This window comes from Hypanus sabinus, chromosome 12 (genome assembly GCF_030144855.1).
Source record: "Hypanus sabinus isolate sHypSab1 chromosome 12, sHypSab1.hap1, whole genome shotgun sequence".
NCBI lineage: Eukaryota > Metazoa > Chordata > Chondrichthyes > Myliobatiformes > Dasyatidae > Hypanus > Hypanus sabinus.
In genome coordinates, this window is record NC_082717.1 from 15,889,173 (window position 1) to 15,907,542 (window position 18,370).

The window sequence follows — 18,370 nt, forward strand, 5'->3', positions numbered from 1 at the left end:
TGTGGCTGGGGATTGACGAATGGCGCATCTTTTGATGACTGCTCATTGTACTCAACTTGCACTTGGGTGTGCTAAGATTCATCGCTTCAAGATTGTGTTTGCTAAGTTACTAATAAAGGATTGACTGTGTATTTTTGACTTTTGGAGCAATCATAATAGGAGCTGAGGCGCATTGTGCAGATAAAACATCAGTGGAGGTAGCCAACTGTGGTAATTAGTTTGGTGAGAACTGGCTGCTTCGTACACCCTATCCTCGTTATAAGTGGGGCATATGTTCCTCGCAGTTGACGCATAATGTGAAATCGCATAATATGGATAATTATTTAAATGGAGAAAATAGGGAAGCATTCCAGAGGGCTTCCGAAATGTTTTATCTGTAATTTATTCACATTTTCATAACAATACGACACAAAAGCAGTACTATAAGGCACATTCGTATTATATTTAATCAATTTAAGGTATTATTCAATGTAATAAATCATGGAAAGTTAACATACTAGGGTGTACAGTACTCACCAACAGTGGTAGGTGTGTTCGCTCCGGGAGATGAGTGGTTGTTGTGGTGTCGGGCAGCTTTATGTGGATAAGGTGCATGGATGGTTGTGGTCATCAGGATCATATCAAGCACAGCAAGGGGTGAAGGTAGACTCACAGAACTCTTAGAACTGCCGGCACCGGTTTGAAGAAAGTGGTGAGGGTTGTTTGCTTGGCAGCATTTTGTTTTTCAGCATAAATTTGCTTGTAGGGAAGAAGGGTTGACGGCAGAGAACGACTGAAATGCTGACTCCGTTCTAAACTTGGGTCCATGCCCATCGTCATTTGTGCCAAGTGTTCTGACTTCCACCAGTCCCTCACTGTTGGTAAACTCGCGGGATTTTCAAAATCGTCTGTTACCTGCAGCATCTGAGAGAGAGTTCGCCATAAAATAAATACACCTTGAATGTGGATCACACCTTGGTCGAGTGATTGAATCAGTGATGTTGTGTTAGGCGGCAGGAAATGCACTGTTATGTTAGGATGAATGCTGTTCAAATGTTTAGGATGGACTGGCGCATTGTCAAGTAACAAAAGAACTTTAAAGGCAAGAATCTGTTCCCGGCAGTAGTGTCCCAGAGCTGTGTTACCTTCAGCTGATGCCGTGCTGTTTATAATTTCCATCTTTTTTTCAAGTGTTAAAGCGGTTCTCTGCTGCTTGGCTGATGGCCCAGGAATCGACATCGGACGCTTAGGAGGCATAGTTAAGTACTTCAAGCACAAAATTGCTGCACCATAGGCAAAACCAATAAAAGTTTAAGAGCGCAAAATCGCACATCCACACCTTGCCAAAACCAATGCGAGACTGGCAGGAGTGAGACTGTGAGGTGTGCACATGTGACTTGGATCGGCGGGAAAGTTGTGCTCCTCGCATAACTGAGTTTTGGACGCATATAAGGAGACATTGGTAGAAATGGGTTCCTTGCATAACTCTGGATCCACATAGACTGAAGACGCATAAAACGAGGATAGGGTGTAATTCTTTGCCTGATCCATGACCAGTTCGTAGCTTTTGATATAGTTAGCCATATTATTGTGTAATGCATCTGCATTCTGTGGATGAGGTAACATATGAAGGGTTTCATTTTTGCGATGTAGTGATAGACATGGAATAATCATGTACAATTGCTTCTCTTCCCACTCATTCAAAGGTACTTTTGTGCTTCATTTGTGTTTTCTATATATTTCTGAAGCATACTCATCACATGTATAGGAACTTAAAAAAAATACTTTTTGTACCTTATCTACTCTACCAGACCAAAAGCCTTAGAACATAGAAGGTGGGTCACAGAGCAGTACAACACAGGAACTAGTCCTTTGGGCATGATGTTGTGCTGAAATAATTAAGCTAATGACAACTAGTCTCTTCTGTCTGCATATGGTTGAAATCCCTCCATTCTCTGTATATTCATGTGCCTATTTACAAGTCTCTTAAGTGTAACTATTGTATCAGTGTAAACTTCCAGGGTGCCTTGGCGCGACCCGAGTAGCGGCAGCACTCTCAATGGATACAATTAAATATTCCCGTTACAGCCTGCTACAGCTAAAAACCACAACTGCTTCCAAGGTCAGTACAGTCAACAAAGATGTCTTAATGCATTTAAATGAACTATCGCTGCTTAACTCCGATGGAAACAACACCTTGTGGTTGGAAGTACCCATGGAGAAAACCTCTGAAGAAGCACTGGCATAGATCAGGATTACAAATGCTTTCAAGTAAATGGGATTTTTAACTCCCTATACTGACTATCTTGCTGGTGAACACGCAGTCTCTGGTGAATAAAATTAATGATCTCAGAGCTAGGGTGCTAAATCAGAGGGACATTACAGACCAACATACTTTATTGATCCCAAGGGAAATTGGGTTTTGTTTCAGCCGTGCCAACCAAGAATAGTGTAGAAATATACCAATATAAAACCATAAATAATTAAATAATAAGCTAATCATGCCAAGTGGAAATAAGTCCAGGACCAGCCTATTGGCTCAGGGTGTCTGACACTCCAAGGGAGGAGTTGTAAAGTTTGATGGCCACAGGCAGGAATGACTTCCTGTGACACTCAGTGTTACACCTTGGTGGAATGAGTCTCTGGCTGAGTGTATTCCTGTGCCTAACCAGTACTTTATGGAGTGGATGGAAGACATTGTCCAAGATGGCATGCAACTTGGACAGCATCTTCTTTTTAGACACCACCGTCAGAAAGTCCAGTTCCACCCCCACAACATCAGGACCGCATGTGTCCTTTGTTTCACGGAATCCTGGTTAACCCTTCCCTACTGGATGCAGTGATTCAAATCAGGTTTGCTATACACCGTCAGGATAGATCTGTAATCTTTCAAAAGCAGAGGTGGAGGAGTATACCTCATGATCAACTCTTCTTGGTGCACAAATATATCAGTTCTGTTCCAATTCTGCTCACCAGAACTGGAATATCTAGCAGCAAAGTGTTCTTTTTAATCTACCACAGAAGTTCTCTGGGGTTATTCTGGTAGCAGTTTACATTCCACCTCAGGCCAATGTCAAGCAGGCTTTAGATGATCTGAATAATGTGAACAACATGCACGAATCAGCACACCCTAACACCTTCACCATAATTTTGGGAGACTTTAACAAGGCCAGTCTGAAAAAAATCACTAAGCAACCACCATCAACAGATCACTTGCAATACCAGAGGAAGCGACACACTGGACCATTGCTACATCATCATCAAGAATGCCAACCATGCTATTTCATGCCCTCACTTCGGGAAGTCTGATCACCTAGCTCCCTGAGTACAGGCAGAGACTGAAGACTGCAGCATTAGCAGTGAGGACCAAGAGGGTTTGGGCAAAGGAAGCGCAGGAGTGCCTACAAGACTGTTTTGAATCTGTGGACTGGACTGTATTCAGGGATTCATCTTTGAATCTAGATGAGTATGCGGCACCTGTGTGGATGAGTGTGTGCCTACAAGGACTTGCTGTACATTCCCAAACCAAAAGCCGTGGATGAACCAGGAGGTACGTTGTCTGCTGACGGCTAAATCCATGGCATTGAAGTCTGACAACTCGGGCTTATACCAGAAAACGAGGTATGATTTGCGGAGGGCTATTTCAAGGGTGAAAAGACAATTTTGAACGAGGTTGGAAGCAATATCAGGTGCACGGCAACTGTAGCAGGGTCTGCAAAACATTACTTCCTACAAAGTGAAACCCAATAGTATGAATGGCAGCGATGCTTAACTACCAGATTAATTCAATGCCTTCTGTGCATGCTTTGAAAGGGAGAACACAACTACAGCTGTGAAGATCCCTGCTGCATCTGATGACCCTGTGATCTTTGTATCAGAGGCCGATGTTAGGCTGTCTTTAAAGAGGGTGAACCCTCGCAGGCAGAGACTCCCAATGGAGTACCTGGTAAGTCTCTGAAAAGCTGTGCCAACCAACTAGCAGGAGTATTGAAGGAAATTTTCAACCTCTCACTGCTATCGGCAGAAGTTCCTACTTGCTTCAAAAAGGCAACAATTATACCAGTGCCTAAGAAGGCACTATGGTCTGCCTTAATGACTACTTCCTGGTAGCACTCACATTGACAGTGATGAAATGCTTTGAGAGGTTGGATATGGCTAGATTGAACTCCTGCATCAGCAAGGACCTGGACCTATTGCAATTTGCCTATCGCCACAATAGGTCAATGGTAGATGCAATCTCAGTGGCTCTCCACATGACTTTAGACCACCTAGACAACTCAAACACCTACGTCAGGATGCTGTTCATTTACTATAGCTCAGCAATTAAAACCACAGTTCCCACAATCCTGATTGAGAAGTTGTAGAACCTGAGCCTCTGTACCTCCCTCTGCAATTGGATCTTTGACTTCCTAACCAGAAGACCACAGTCTGTGCTGATTGGTGATAACATATCCTCCTTGCTGACGATCAACACTGATCAACAGTGTGTGCTTAGCCCACTGCTCTACTCTCTGTATGTACATGACTGTGTGGCTAGGCATAGCTCAAATACCATCTACAAATTTGCTGACATTGTTAGTGGAATCTCAGGTGGTGACGAGAGGGTGTACAGGAGTGAGATATGCCAACTAGTGGAATGGTGCCACAGCAACAACCTGGCACTCAACATCAGTAAGATGAAAGAGCTGATTGTGGACTTCTGGAAGGGTAAGACAAAGGAACACATGCCAATCCTCATAGAGGGATCAGAAGTGGAGGGAGTGAGCAGCTTCAAGTTTCTGGGTGTCAAGATCTCAGAGGATCTATCCTGGTCCCACATATCGATGTAGTTATAAAGAAGGCAAGACAGCGGCTATACTTGTATTAGGAGTCTGAAGAGATTTGGTATGTCAACAAATACACTCAAAACCTTCTATAATTGTACCTTGGAGAGCATTCTGACAGGCTGTGTCTCTGTCTGGTATGGGTAGGGGGGTGGGCGGGGGGGGATACTGCACAGGACTGCAGAACGTTGTAAATCTAGTCAGCTCCATCTTGGGCACTGTCCTACAAAGTACCCAGGACATCTTTAGGGAGCGGCACCTCAAAAAGGCAGCAACAATTATTAAAGACCTCCAGCATCCAGGACATGCCCTTTTCTCACTGTTACCATCGGGTAGGAGATACAGAAGCCTGAAGGCACACACTTAGCGATTCAGGAACAACTTCTTCCCCTCTGTCATCCGATTTCTTAATGGGCGCTGAAGCTTTGGATACTATCTCACTTTTTTTAAAACACGTACATTATTTCTGTTTTTGCACATTTTAAAAATCTATTCAATGTATGTAATTGATTTACTTATTTTATTTTTTAAATTACTTTTCTCTGTGCTAGATTATGTATTGCATTGAACTGCTGCTGCTAAGTTAACAAATTTCAAGACACGTGCTGGTGTTAATAAACCTGATTCTGATTCTGAATAGAAAAGAGTAAGGCCAGTGAAATTGAAGAGAAAAATGGGTTAATAAATTCGATATTTATCTTTGCCATATTTAATTTTTACATGAGGTAAACAGTGAAATCAGTGCTGTATTGGGATAAGTATGTTGATGTATGCTCTTAGTTCCTTCATTTTAAAGTTCATGCTTTGGTTGAAATTAGATGTGTAGTTTATACATGCATATGTACTTAATGTTAAAATATACATGGTCCATTTCCGATCAGAGGTACTTTTTGTTCAACTGAATAATCCTACTGGCATAATTATAAGCAATAGTTTGTGAGAACTGCTGTGATTGACTAGTTTGCTTCAATTTTGGGATGATATAATGGTGAACAAAAAGTTCCTATTGGCACTTCCTGTACTGGGGATAGCTTTTCAAAATAGAACGTTTTGAACCTTTTTATAATTGAATGAACAGTAGGAATGTTACAGCAAGGTCTCATACACACAGAGTTTCTACTCTGGAACTTAAGTTGTTCATCTGTTTATATTTTATCGACTTTTCAAGTAAGCATTCTTGTTTTGAGAGCAAAATGATCATCTTATTTATTGTTGATGTGTTGCTGCAATTCAAATTTTCTTTTATTTTCCCATATCCCAAGTTACGTTTTAAATAGGAATCTAGAAAAAGAACATGTCATTAAAAGCAAATGAGCAGTGTTCAGTCAGGGCACCCTTCTATTGTGCTGGCTGGGATCTGAACGATGGTCTGAAATTGACTGGGACGCCGTTTAATTTTGCATAATGCACACTATTGAAGTACTTTTCAGTTGTATGTTGAATGTTTTCCAGTAACCACATGCAGACTAACCCTTCCTTCAACAGTGATTCTAAGAAGATGAGTTATTAAGTCCTTACATTCACTACTTATCCATATGAGTTTATGTGGATGTTAGTTGTAAATTTAGTTACAATTTCCAAGAAAAAGATATGTAAACATGGATCATTTAACCAGCTACTTGGGTCCTTTGTATCCAGAGATGATTGCCCAATGCATGGAGTATAAGAAATAAGGTGGATGATCTTGTTCCACTTTTACCGATTGTCAGCTATGATGTTGTGGCCATTACTGAATTGTGGCTGAAGGATAGTAGTAGTGTGGAGCTTGATGCCAAAGGTTACATATTGTCACAGAGAGATAGGAATGGAGGCAGAGGGAGTGGCATGGCGAAGCTGGTAAAGAATGGTATCAAGCCATTAGAAAGATGTGATATAGCAATGGAAGATGTTGAATTCTTGAGTTGAGTTCAGAAACTGCAAGAGTAACAGGACCCTGATAGCATTTATATACAGGCCTCCCAAAAGTAGCTGGGATGTGGACCACAGATTACAACAGGAAATAGAAAAGGCATGTCAAAAGGGCAATGTTATGATAGTCATGGGAAATTTCAACATGCGGGTAAATTGGGAAGATCAGTTTGAAATTGGATCTTAGGAGAGAGTTTGTTGAATGCCTATGAGATGGATTTTTAGAACGTTTTTGTTGAGCCTACTAGGGATCAGCAATACTGGTTTGGGTGTAATGTGATGAACTGGAGGCGATTAGGCAACTTGAGGTAAAAGTTTAACTTGAAATTTGTTGGGGCTAAAGTGAAATTTGATGTAACAGTATTTCAGTGGAGTAAAGGAAATTAGTGGCATGAGCGAGAAGTTGGCTAAAGTAAATTGGAAGGCGATGCTGGCAGGGATAACAGCAGACCAGCAATGTCTTGAGTTCCTGGGAAAATTGAGGAAGGTGCAGCATAGATGTGTTCCAAAAATAAAGTAATACTCATGGCGAAATAGTACAACTGTGGATGACAATGGAAGTCAAAGCCAATGTAAAACCAAAAGAAAAGGCACATGACAAAGCAAAAATGTGGGAAGATAGAGGATTTGGTAGCTTTTAAAAACCTACAAAAGCAACTGAAAGAATCATTAGGAGGGAAAAGATGAAATAGGAAACAAGCTTGCAAATAATAGCAGGGTGGACAGAACAAGATTTTTCAAGTAAATAAACAATAAGATGAGTGGATATAGAAAATCCACTAGAAAATGAGGCTGGAGAAATAATAATAGAGGGGTGGCCAAGGAGGTGGAGATGAATTAAACTAGTATTTTGCATCAATCTTTGTGGAAGATACTAGCAGTGTTTTAGGTGTTGATAGATGTGATGGAAGAGAAGTGAGTGCAGTTACTATTATAAGGGAGCAGGTGCTCAAAAAGCTGAAAGACCCAAGGGTGCATAGGTCACCCAGCCCAGATGTACTGCACTCTAGGGTTCTGAAAGAGGTAGCATTAGAGATTGTGGAGGCATTAATAATGATCGTTCAAGAATCATTGGATTCTGCCATAGTTCTGGAGTTTTGGAAAATCGCAAATGTCACTCCACTTTACACCACATGCTGTCGGAGCAGTGCTGCCAGGATAATCAAGGATAAGTCCCATCCAGCCAACACACTTTTTGTCCTACTTCCCTCTGGGAGAAGGTTCAGGAGCATGAAGATACGTATGGCCTGATTTGGGAACAGCTACTTTCCAAATGTGATAAGACTGCTGAAAAGATCCTGACCCGGATCTGGGCTGTACCTTCCAAATATCTGGACCTGACTTGCACTACCATACTTTCCCTTTTCTATTTTCTAATTATGATTTATAATTTAAATTTTTATTGTATTTACTTCGATTTGTACTTCAGGGAGTGCAAAGTGCAGAAACAAATATCACTGTGATGATTGTATGCTCTAGTGTCAATTGTTTGGTGACAATAAAGTATTTGTAAACCATTGCTTAAGAAAGGAGGGGGCCAACAGAAAGGAAATTATAGACCGGTTAGCCTAACCTCAGTGGTTGGGAAGATTTTGAGTCAGTTATTAAGGATGGGGTTATGGAGTACTTGGTGACACAGGACAAGATAGGACAAAGTCAGCATGGTTTAATTGAGGGAAAATCTTGCCTGATGAAACCTGTTGGAATTCTTTGAGGAGATTACACATAATATAGATAAAGGGGATGCAGTGGTTGTTGTATATTTGGATTTTTAGAAGGCCTTTGACAAGGCAGCCACACAAGAGGCTGCTTACCAAGTTAAAAGCCTGTGGTATTACAAGAAGTTACTCGCATTGTTAGAGCATTGGCTTATTGGTAGGAGGCAGTGAGTGGGACTGCAAGGATCCTTTTCTTGTTGACTGCCAGTGACTGTTGGTGTTGGGGCTGCTTTTTATGCTGTATATCAATAACTTTTATGGCATAGATGGCTTTGTTGCCAAGTTTACAGATTACAAGTTTACAAGTCTTAGATTAGGAGAATGGGCAAGAAAGTAGCAAATGAAATATGATGGAAAATGCATGGTCATGGACTTTGCTAGAAGAAATAAATGTGCAGACTATTTTCTAAAAGGGAAGAAAATCTAAAAATCTGAGATGCAAAGGGACTTGTGAGGCCTTGTGCAGTATTCCCTAAAGGTTAACTTGCATGTAGAGTCAATGGTGAGGAAGATAAATGCAATGTTAGAATTGATTTCAAGAGGTCTAGAATATAAGAGCAGGAACGTGATGCTGAGGCTTTCTCAGGCACTGTTGAGGCCTCACCTTGAGTGTTGTGAACAGTTTTGGGTTTCTTATCTACAAAAAGATGTGCTGGCATTGGAGAAGGTTCAGAGGAGGTTCACAAGGATGATTCCAGGATTGAAAGGGTTATCAGACAGACATACTTTATTGATCCTGAGGGAAATTGGGTAAATCATATGAAGAATGTTTTGGATCTCGGCCTGTACTTGCTGGAATTTAGAAGAATGTGGAGGATTTCATTGAAACCTTTCAAATGTTGAAAGGCCAAGACAGAGTAGATGTGGAAAGGAAGTTTCCCATGGTGGGGCAGCCTAGGACAAGAGGGCACAGCCTCAGGACAGAGGGTTGTCCATTCAAACTAGATGCAGAAAAATTAATTTAGCCAGAGGGTGTTGAGAATTTGTGGAATTAGTTTTCACTGGAGGCCAGATTGTTGGATGTATTTAAGATGGAGATTGATAGGGCCTTGATTGGCCAAGGCATCAAAGGTTATGGGGAATGGGGCTGTGGAGGTGGTGGTGGGGGGGGGGGGGGAGATCGTCATGATTCAGACTCAATGTGCCAAACCGCCTAATTCTGCTCCGATGTGTTATGGTTTTATGTGTATCATGTTCCATTAATCTGTGAGGTTTTTATAAGTTGGCTGTTAGCTTAGATATTGGATTCTGCAATGAAGCAATGAAGGTCAAGTGGTCTAAGCAGTCTGGATACATGTTTCGTATGAAGGGCATTGCTGCTCAATATTGGGATGGCATAGTGATGCAACTAGCAGAACTGCTGCCTTGCAGCTCCAGAGACCCAGGTTTAATCCTGACCTCTATGTGTGGAGCTTGCATATCCCCCATGTGATGATGTAGGTTTTTTCCAGGTCCTTTGGCTTCCTCTCATGTTTTTGAGATTAGTAGATTAAATGGTCACTGTAAATTACCAAAGTGTTGAAGTATTTAGAATGTGGGAGAGGTTGATGGGAATGTGAGGGGTATAAATGGATTTAGCGTAGGATTATTGTAAATGAGTTTTTGGATAGCGTGGGTTCATAAGATTGGGTTGGGGGGGCTTTTCGGTGCAGCACAACTTTGACTTTGTCCTCATGATGGCATAACCCAGATGTTATAGAAATGCATTATAATAAGCCTAGATTATCTTTTTTTATATAAAAATTACTTTGTTTCTTTTGTAAAACCTATTCTCCCACAAATTGGCTATCAAATCTCCTGGGAATTGGTTTAAAAAAAAGTTGTGAGAAGAGGGGAAAATGTAGAGAGGTGATGGGAAATTATTCTGCAAATAGCAGACAACCCCAATAGGCGGACCGCGGGCCAGGTCTGGACCGCGAAAACCAAATGTCTGGACCACACTGATCCATTGGCACTTAAGTGAACGCACCTGTCATAACATGTAAATAAAGTGAGCACTGCTCTAATTTACTTTAACCTCATCCCACACTGTGCACTTGACCTGTGCCTCCATAGAGTGCACGAACTACTGCTTTCTGGTCAAAGCTGAACCTTTTGGAGAGAGACATTCATGGGAGAAAGTTGCACTTTTCACATCTGTGGGAGCATTGCGAGAAGATCGAAATGCGGGAGGATCCAGTGATGAAGGATTTCGTGATGAGCCTGGCAGAAAACTTCAGGGAACGATTTGAAAGCTCCCCTAAACTCTCAGGTGACATCCTCCTCTTCCTGAGACAGCCGTTCTCCATTTTGGCTGATGGCCAGTGGACTGCAGAGGCCAAAAGGCTGGTGCCTTTCATAGATGAGGTAACTCTTCAGATGGAAGCCTTGGAAATGGGAACATCTGGTTTGCTCAAAGCACAACACAAGGACATTGGGGTGAGTGACTTTTGGATCAATGCTGTTCCCCAAGCTCAATTCAAAAAGGCGAGAGCTATTGCAATGCTCCTACTCACACTGTTCCCATCCATGTACATATGTGAGTCATCATTTTCTTCAATGAACTCTATCAAGAACCTGGACAGAAACAGACTTTCCAATGCACATCTTGGCCAGTGCCTCAGGATTGCCACAATGGAATACAGGCCCATCATCAGAAGGATTGCCTCATCCTGTCACTGTCACTTCTCTCACTGATTGGTGAGTGAATCAATTTATTTTTGTCCATTTATCAGTCTTATTGTGGTATAATAATATTACAGCAACAATAAGACTGATAATTTCATAGCTATACTTCATACTTCAAATGCTACATAGCTTAATTAAAAAGAACAAATAGATTAAATGAGAGAACAGAAACAGTGGAAAAGACAGCACTCTGTGCTCTGTGGAAACTCTGTGGAAGAGAAATGGTGAAGACTACCATGTTTACAGTGTGTATGTATTTTAAGTCCCAGATGAGTTCTCAATGTGACAGCTGACAGTTGTGATTGCTAGAGTAATAATTAAATGGTTGACTTTGGACATATTTTATTTCAAGAATGCATTTATTTTTCTTGTGTGACTCACAACACAGGCTTTGAGAATTCCAGGCCTAAATTATTAATAACAGCAACAACAACATCTGGCCATAAAATAACTTACTGGCGCAATGAAAAAAACCCTGGGCGTTTTGGCTCTTGGCTTGGCATGCTTGACATAATTTGGCCCTTGTGGAAAACTAATTGGGGAACCCTGGCATATAGTCTTAGAATCCCTGACGAAATTTCTGAGTGGCCAACACAATTGCTTATTCTGTTTTTCGTAACAAACTTTGAAGGTTATTGCGTAGCTGAAATACTTTTCAGTGAGCACTTGGATAACATCCCAAAGTGTTTAATCAAACTGTAATCAACAAAAATAATTTAAAGGAATCATGGGGAAGAGAATTGAGATGAGTGGCAAAAACGTGGCTGCTTAAGAGGCCAGAGAATAAGCCAATTCTGGTGATAATGACCGAAATTTACACTATGCAAAACATTGATGTCTAGAGTTAATGGGCACAAAATGTATGTTAGTTTTGAATTCAGTAGAGGTAGTATTCTACTTCATATTGCTAAAATAAATTGGGGGTAATATATAAAAGGTGAACTATTACCATGAGCACTTTGCTTTTCTTGAGTAAAGCTAGATTTTGGTCCAGGTGTTTTAGAAGTTTTAAAATAGTAGAAACTGTATTGTGGGCCAATAATGGCTCTGTCAAATTTTAGTCTTTTAATATAGAAAATTCATGGTAGTTTTGGGGTGTCAAAAAAGTGCTGGCAAGAAATCTTAAGACTGGGAGAAATGCAGGGAGTTGAGGATGGCACTATAGAGACCAGAACCAATGAGTTTGTAATTAATGAAATACTTGAAATGCTATGCACTGAAGACCAGAGTTACAAACTTTTAGAATGTGGGGACATGGTGCTGATTAAGAGTGCAATCATAAAGTGACATGAAAAAGGTTGATAAGATTTAAAGCTCAGAATTTAAACAATGCATTGGAGAATGTGTGATGTGGACCAAATGCTAGAAAAACTCAGAAGGTTGGGTTGTTGTATTTGTGTCGCATGCTCTGCAGCTTCTGTTCTGTCTTTGTATTAATATTGAGCAAGTTATGAATAATTAAATTTTGATTAATAAGTGCATATGCAGATTGATACCAAATGGCTGTGAGAAAAGTAAAGGAAGAATTGTATCTATAAATAATTGGGGCAGAGGTATAGTTGGATGCAGATTATTTGGAATTGGAAGAAAATGGTTGAGATACTTTGGCATTGATTTGCTAGCCTGGTTCTATCTCAGGTTCTTGATATTTCTTGGTTATTTATTATTATTTTCTGAGCTCAAGCTGATAAAACCAAGCACACTGACTTCTCAATTGCAGTAACTTGAGAACTATTCTAGTGGTGCTAAGTATTGTGGTTTTCTGAAGCTTTGCATAAATATTGTTGTGTAGGCCTAATTGTTAAATGCTATTGTGTAGTACCTTCAGGGTGAGGCCAATTGCAGATATTGCTGTTGGAACAGTGTATATCCTGTTCATGTTCCATGGTCTTTCAATTTCCTCTTTTAATTCAGTATATTTTTGTTTTTTTCATTTCTTGATTTCTGTATGTTATGCATTTGGAATGGCTATTTCTATTAAGTTCTTGTTAACTGTGTAATGTTATTCCAGTTGGTTATTATGTTTTGTCCTTTCTGTAATGGATCTGTCATAGTATAATTTGCAGTGTTCTGAATCAAAAACTGAATGAGGCTTGTATTTATAATAAGTTATTGTGCCTTTTATGAGTTTGTATTTTAAAGCAAGATTTTGATGAATGTTGTTTCTTACTTGATTGTGCATGTGTATATAATAAGATTAATTTAAACTGCTGCAGGCTCCTGTAATGTGTTGGATTGTTTCTGGTTTCTCTTAACATTTTCTGCATTTATCATGTATTTTTGATTTTTTTTTGTATTAACCACCTGGCCCTGTATTGCCACAAGGAACCCCTATTTCTGGGAAGAGATTTTTTTATTATTATTATTTCATTTTGTATTTGCACAGTTAGTCCTTGCACACTGGTTGAATGCCAAGTTGGTGCAGTCTTTCATTGATTCTGTTATGATTGTTCTTCTATTATTGATTTTTTATGTCTGTAAGAAAATGTATATGGTGGCATATATGCACTTCGATAATAAATTTACTTTGAACTTTGAAAAAAGTTTAAGCTCAGAATTAGTAAGTTGTACACCTTTTTTGTGACTCTATTGTATTCAACTTGGCATTCTAAGAAATCACTTAAAACTTTCAGACTTTTGACCTAAAATTTCCATCAGTTCCAATTTGATTATGGAGCTATAACCCATTACGAAGGCAACAAAACAACTGCAAGTTATGACTCCCTTCCAGACATTGTTCTTGAATGGATAATGTAAAGAATGCCATGTGAAGTAATTTTTAAGCTTTACTAAGTATTACTCCGAGATTGCTGTTTTAGAAAATAATTTTGCAGTTAAGTTCAGACAATACTGTTAGGCACAACGTTTATTTAGTTTATTTGCAATGAAAATGAATTGCAGTTAGTCCTCCTTATCCGTGGGTTCCGCATGTGCGGATTCAACCAACCATGAATCAAGAAAACCCAGATGTGCTCTCCCAGCACTCGTCGTTTGAGCATGTACAGATTTTTTCTTCTTGTCATTATTCCCTAAACAATACAATATAACAACTATTTACATAACATATACATTGTATTAGGTATTATAAGTAATCTGGAGATGATTTAAAGTATACGGGAGGATGTACGTAAGTTACAGTGGATTGGGAATCGAAAAAAATCGGAAGTTCTCCATGTCGGAAAAGGTACATAGTATTATTTGGCATCAGCTAGACTAATATTTGTCAGAATGTAGTATATATTTTACCTTTCTATGCATATAAAACACTTAAGAAATGTATGTATTTCAATAATTAAACCACTGTGTTGCTTAGTAATAATTGTAGCTTTCATTGGGGCAGGGCCTTCACATGCTCCACTATTCTCACTTTATCCTTTAAAATTGTTCCGATCATTGACTGACTGTAGCCTAACGCTTTTCCAATTACCGATGGCATTTAACCTCTTTCCAATCGCTTTATTATTTCCACTTTATTTTCAATCGTGATCGTTTTCCGGAACAGAAACTCTGCGGGCGGCGGGTCCCGAACTCTGCTGGGTCCTGAATTCCACCACATTGAGACAGGTTAAATAAGGTCTGGAGCTCCGCTGGGTCTTAAAGTCCACCTCACTGAGACAGGTTTAATAAGGTCCGGAACTCCGCTGGGTCTAAAGACAACCGACTTGAGTATCAGATTCTTTGGTATTCGCAGGGGGTCCCGGAACCAATCCCCCGCGGATAAGGAGGGCTGACTGTATACCTTTTACATAGCATTGCAAAACAAAGGAAGGTGGTTGTTAAATCATGGTTATAAATTGGCAGGATGTAATCCATGAGATGGCAATAAGGTACTATCAATGGGTATAAGAAATATGTCAATCTGCAAAGCCTTTGGTCATTTTGCTGTTTGTGCTAACTGGGGGTTCTCCAGATCCTATGAAGTTAGGATGTACTAAGAATTTAGAATAAACTATTTAGATTTTGTACTTGCCCTGCCATGTAATTGGCTCATAGCTGACTTTTGACACATTCCTGTGCAAGCACCATCTGTCTTTATTCTGAATGTCCAAACATTTTGCCTGGAGTACAACATAATAGGCATAGGAGCATAGATAGGCCATTTGGCCCATTGTGTCTGTTCTGCCATTCAATCATGGCTGATCCATTTTCCCGCCTTCTCCACATAATCTTTGATGCCCTAACTAATCAAGAACCAATGTACTTGGTGACTAAGCTTCAGCAGTCCAAATGGATAGTAATTTTCAAAGATTCTAGATCAGGTGTTCCTAACTTTTTTTAATGCCGTGGACCCAAGGGCACCCCAGGCTGGGAATCCCTGTTCTGGATGAAACCTCTTTTTGTCTCAATCTTGATGCTTAAATGTATGTTTATTTTTGAATATACATTGTTGTTTAAACATGATAACATTCACCACAAAATACCATAGTTCCATCTCCATCAAAGAAAAGGTCTCAGCCAGAAATGTTGACTGTTTATTCATTTCCATAGATACTGCCTGACCTGCTGAATTTCTCCAGCATTTTATCTGTATTCCTCAAATCTCCTCTCCTTGACATTCAGTTTTGTATTCTGAAGGTTATTGATCCTAGAAATCTTAGATGTATTTGAAAATACTGTACACAAGCAGATCAGTGGTTTGCAGTTCTGCAACGAATGACTCGTGTTTGGTTAAAGTAGAGCAGGTTATGTTAAGTGGAGGAGAAAATTCTTAATTGGTGGGAAGGAGATTACAAAACCAAGGAAAGTAGAAGATTTATGACGGATGGGGAATGGATCTTTTAGGCATGAGTGAGATGTGGTGAGAGTAAAGAGATACTGTTGAGGAGGCTATATTATTTAAAGCAGAATAATGATAGCTGTTTTGTTTGAAGTATAAAGTCATAGGAGAAAGGCTATTTTGAGAGGGTTAATGGACAGATCAAATTCAAGTCAGTAAGAAAAATGGTAAGCATGAGAGTGTACTGAGTAGGGGATTTTGGGTGGATGCAATATGAATTTAAATCACATGAAGTAAGGAAAGAAGATTGCAGTGGGAGCAAGAGAGGCCTCTTGTTGAGGCATGGCAGGGAAATAGCTTGCATTCAGGTGAGGAAATGAACAAAAGGAAGTTGGTATTGTCATAGTCATTATGAATCAGCACTTACAAATCTACACTTCACTGTGAGTGATTTTGTTTGTCCGTTAAAACTGACATTTACATCTGTTTTCCTGAAGCTTCAACCCTTCCCCTGGGAGTCCACAATCTTGCTTTTCACTCTGAGCAAACATTATTTCTCAGCCTGCCTTTATCCTTTGATTTCCTGGTTACCCATTTTCTAATCTACAATGCAAGAATATTGCTTGGCTGATAGTGTACCAATGTTAGCCTGGGCCTTTCAGATTCATCAAGAGGTAAAAAAGATAATTTCACTAATAAATTTCACAAGAGCAAAGTATGTTATTAAAGTGTTAGTGTTACAGTTATTGTTTTACTTTGGGCAGATAACAATGCCTTAATGATAGACATTAATTTTCATTAATCAAGGCATCAAAGTTCAAAGTAAATTTATTATCAATATGCATAAATGTCATCATATACAACCCTGAGATTCATTTTCCTGTGGGGCACACTCAATAAATCAAAATAGAATAATAACCATAATAGAATCAATGAAAGACTGCACCAACCTGGGCGTTCAACAATAATAAATAACAATAAATATTGAAAACATAAGATAAAGAGCCTTTGAAAGCGAGTCCATACACTGTGGGAACATTTCAATGATGGGGCAAGTGAAGTTATCCCCTTTTGTTCAAGAGCTTGATGGTTGAGGGGTAATAGCTATGCCTGAACCTGATGGTTTGGGTCCTGAGACTCCTGTATTACTTCCTGATAGAGCGGCGAGAGGAGCCCATCACCTGGGTGCTGGGAGTCTCTGATGATGAATGCTACTTTCCTGCAACAAAGCTTTGTGTAGATGTGCTCCGTGATAGAAAGGGTTTTAAGTGTGATGGACTGTTCTGTATTCAGTACTTTTTTTTAGGATTTTCTGTTCTTGGCGATTGGTGTTTCCATACCAGGCTGTGATGCAGCCAGTCATGTACAGGTGGGCCCCGTTTTTCAAATGTTCACTTTACGACACCTTGCTGTTACGAAAGACCTACATTAGTTACCTGTTTTCACTAACAGGTGTTTTCACTGTTATGAAAAAAAGGTAGTGTGCGCCCTGAGCAACCAAGCTCCTCCCCCGAAACTGCATTCTAGCCGTCATTGCTTAAACACGTGCCTGTGAGCATCTGTGCTTTGTCGATTTATTTTGTGCATCAGTTAGCAAGATGAGTTCTAAGGTATCGGAAAAGCCTAAAAGAGCTTGTAAGGGTGTTACACAGCATAAAACTAGACATAATTAAGCGTTTTGATCATGGTGAACAAAGTAAGGATATTGTCTGTGTGTTGAACTTGCCTGTGTCCACCATTCACACTTTTTATATGCAGAGAGAAAGAATCTTGAAAGCTGCCGATGTTACTGTTGGTTCTGCTCATAGCAAAGTGGTCTCTCTTAGTTGGTATCCAATAGTGGATAAAATGCTTGAGTGGATTGATAGGTGTACAAAGCGTAGTGTTCCATTAAGTTATCTTTTTAATAAGCTGAAACAGAAAACACTGGATGATGGTGATGAAAGTGTGGCAAAAGTGGAATTTAAAGGTAGTCATGGGTGGTTTGATCGGTTTCTGAGGTGAGGGCACCTTCATTGCTTACTGGAGAGAGTGCTTCAGCTGATACTGAAGTTGCCGAAAAGTTCCCAGCAGAAATGAAGAAAATAATTACAGAAGGCGGTCATTCGTATACGCAAGTGTTTAACTGTGATGAAACTGCATCTTACTGGAAATAATTGCCAACAACCCAGTCTCCTGTACCTCCCACCACCCCAACCTCTGACGACTCAGCCTAACACACCATCGTCAGTGTGCTCGCAGTCTTCCTGATTCCGGTAAGTGAAACTACACTGTACATACATTATTTCTACTTTATATAGGCTGTGTATTTTTATGTGTTATTTGGTATGATTTGGCAGCTTCATTGCTTGAAGCTTACTGGAGAGACTGCTTCCAGTGAGACTGCTTCTGGTACGTAGTGAGATTATACGCTATGTAGTGAGATTTTCGCTATGCTAGATAGTGCTGCAATAATTGCAGAAAAGTATGTCTACTTTATATCGGCTGTGTATTTATCATATCATTCTTGCTTTTACGAAATGTTTCTGTTATTTTAGGTCTTATGTGTTATTTGACAT

At 39.8% G+C, this 18,370-nt stretch overlaps 1 protein-coding gene across 7 annotated transcripts in view; it reads left to right on the forward strand.

Annotated features, from left to right (window-relative positions):
- The window catches only part of LOC132402664 (RAC-gamma serine/threonine-protein kinase), a 402,615-nt gene that overhangs the window by 131,132 nt on the left and 253,113 nt on the right, over nt 1–18,370 (forward strand). The window lies entirely within an intron of this gene.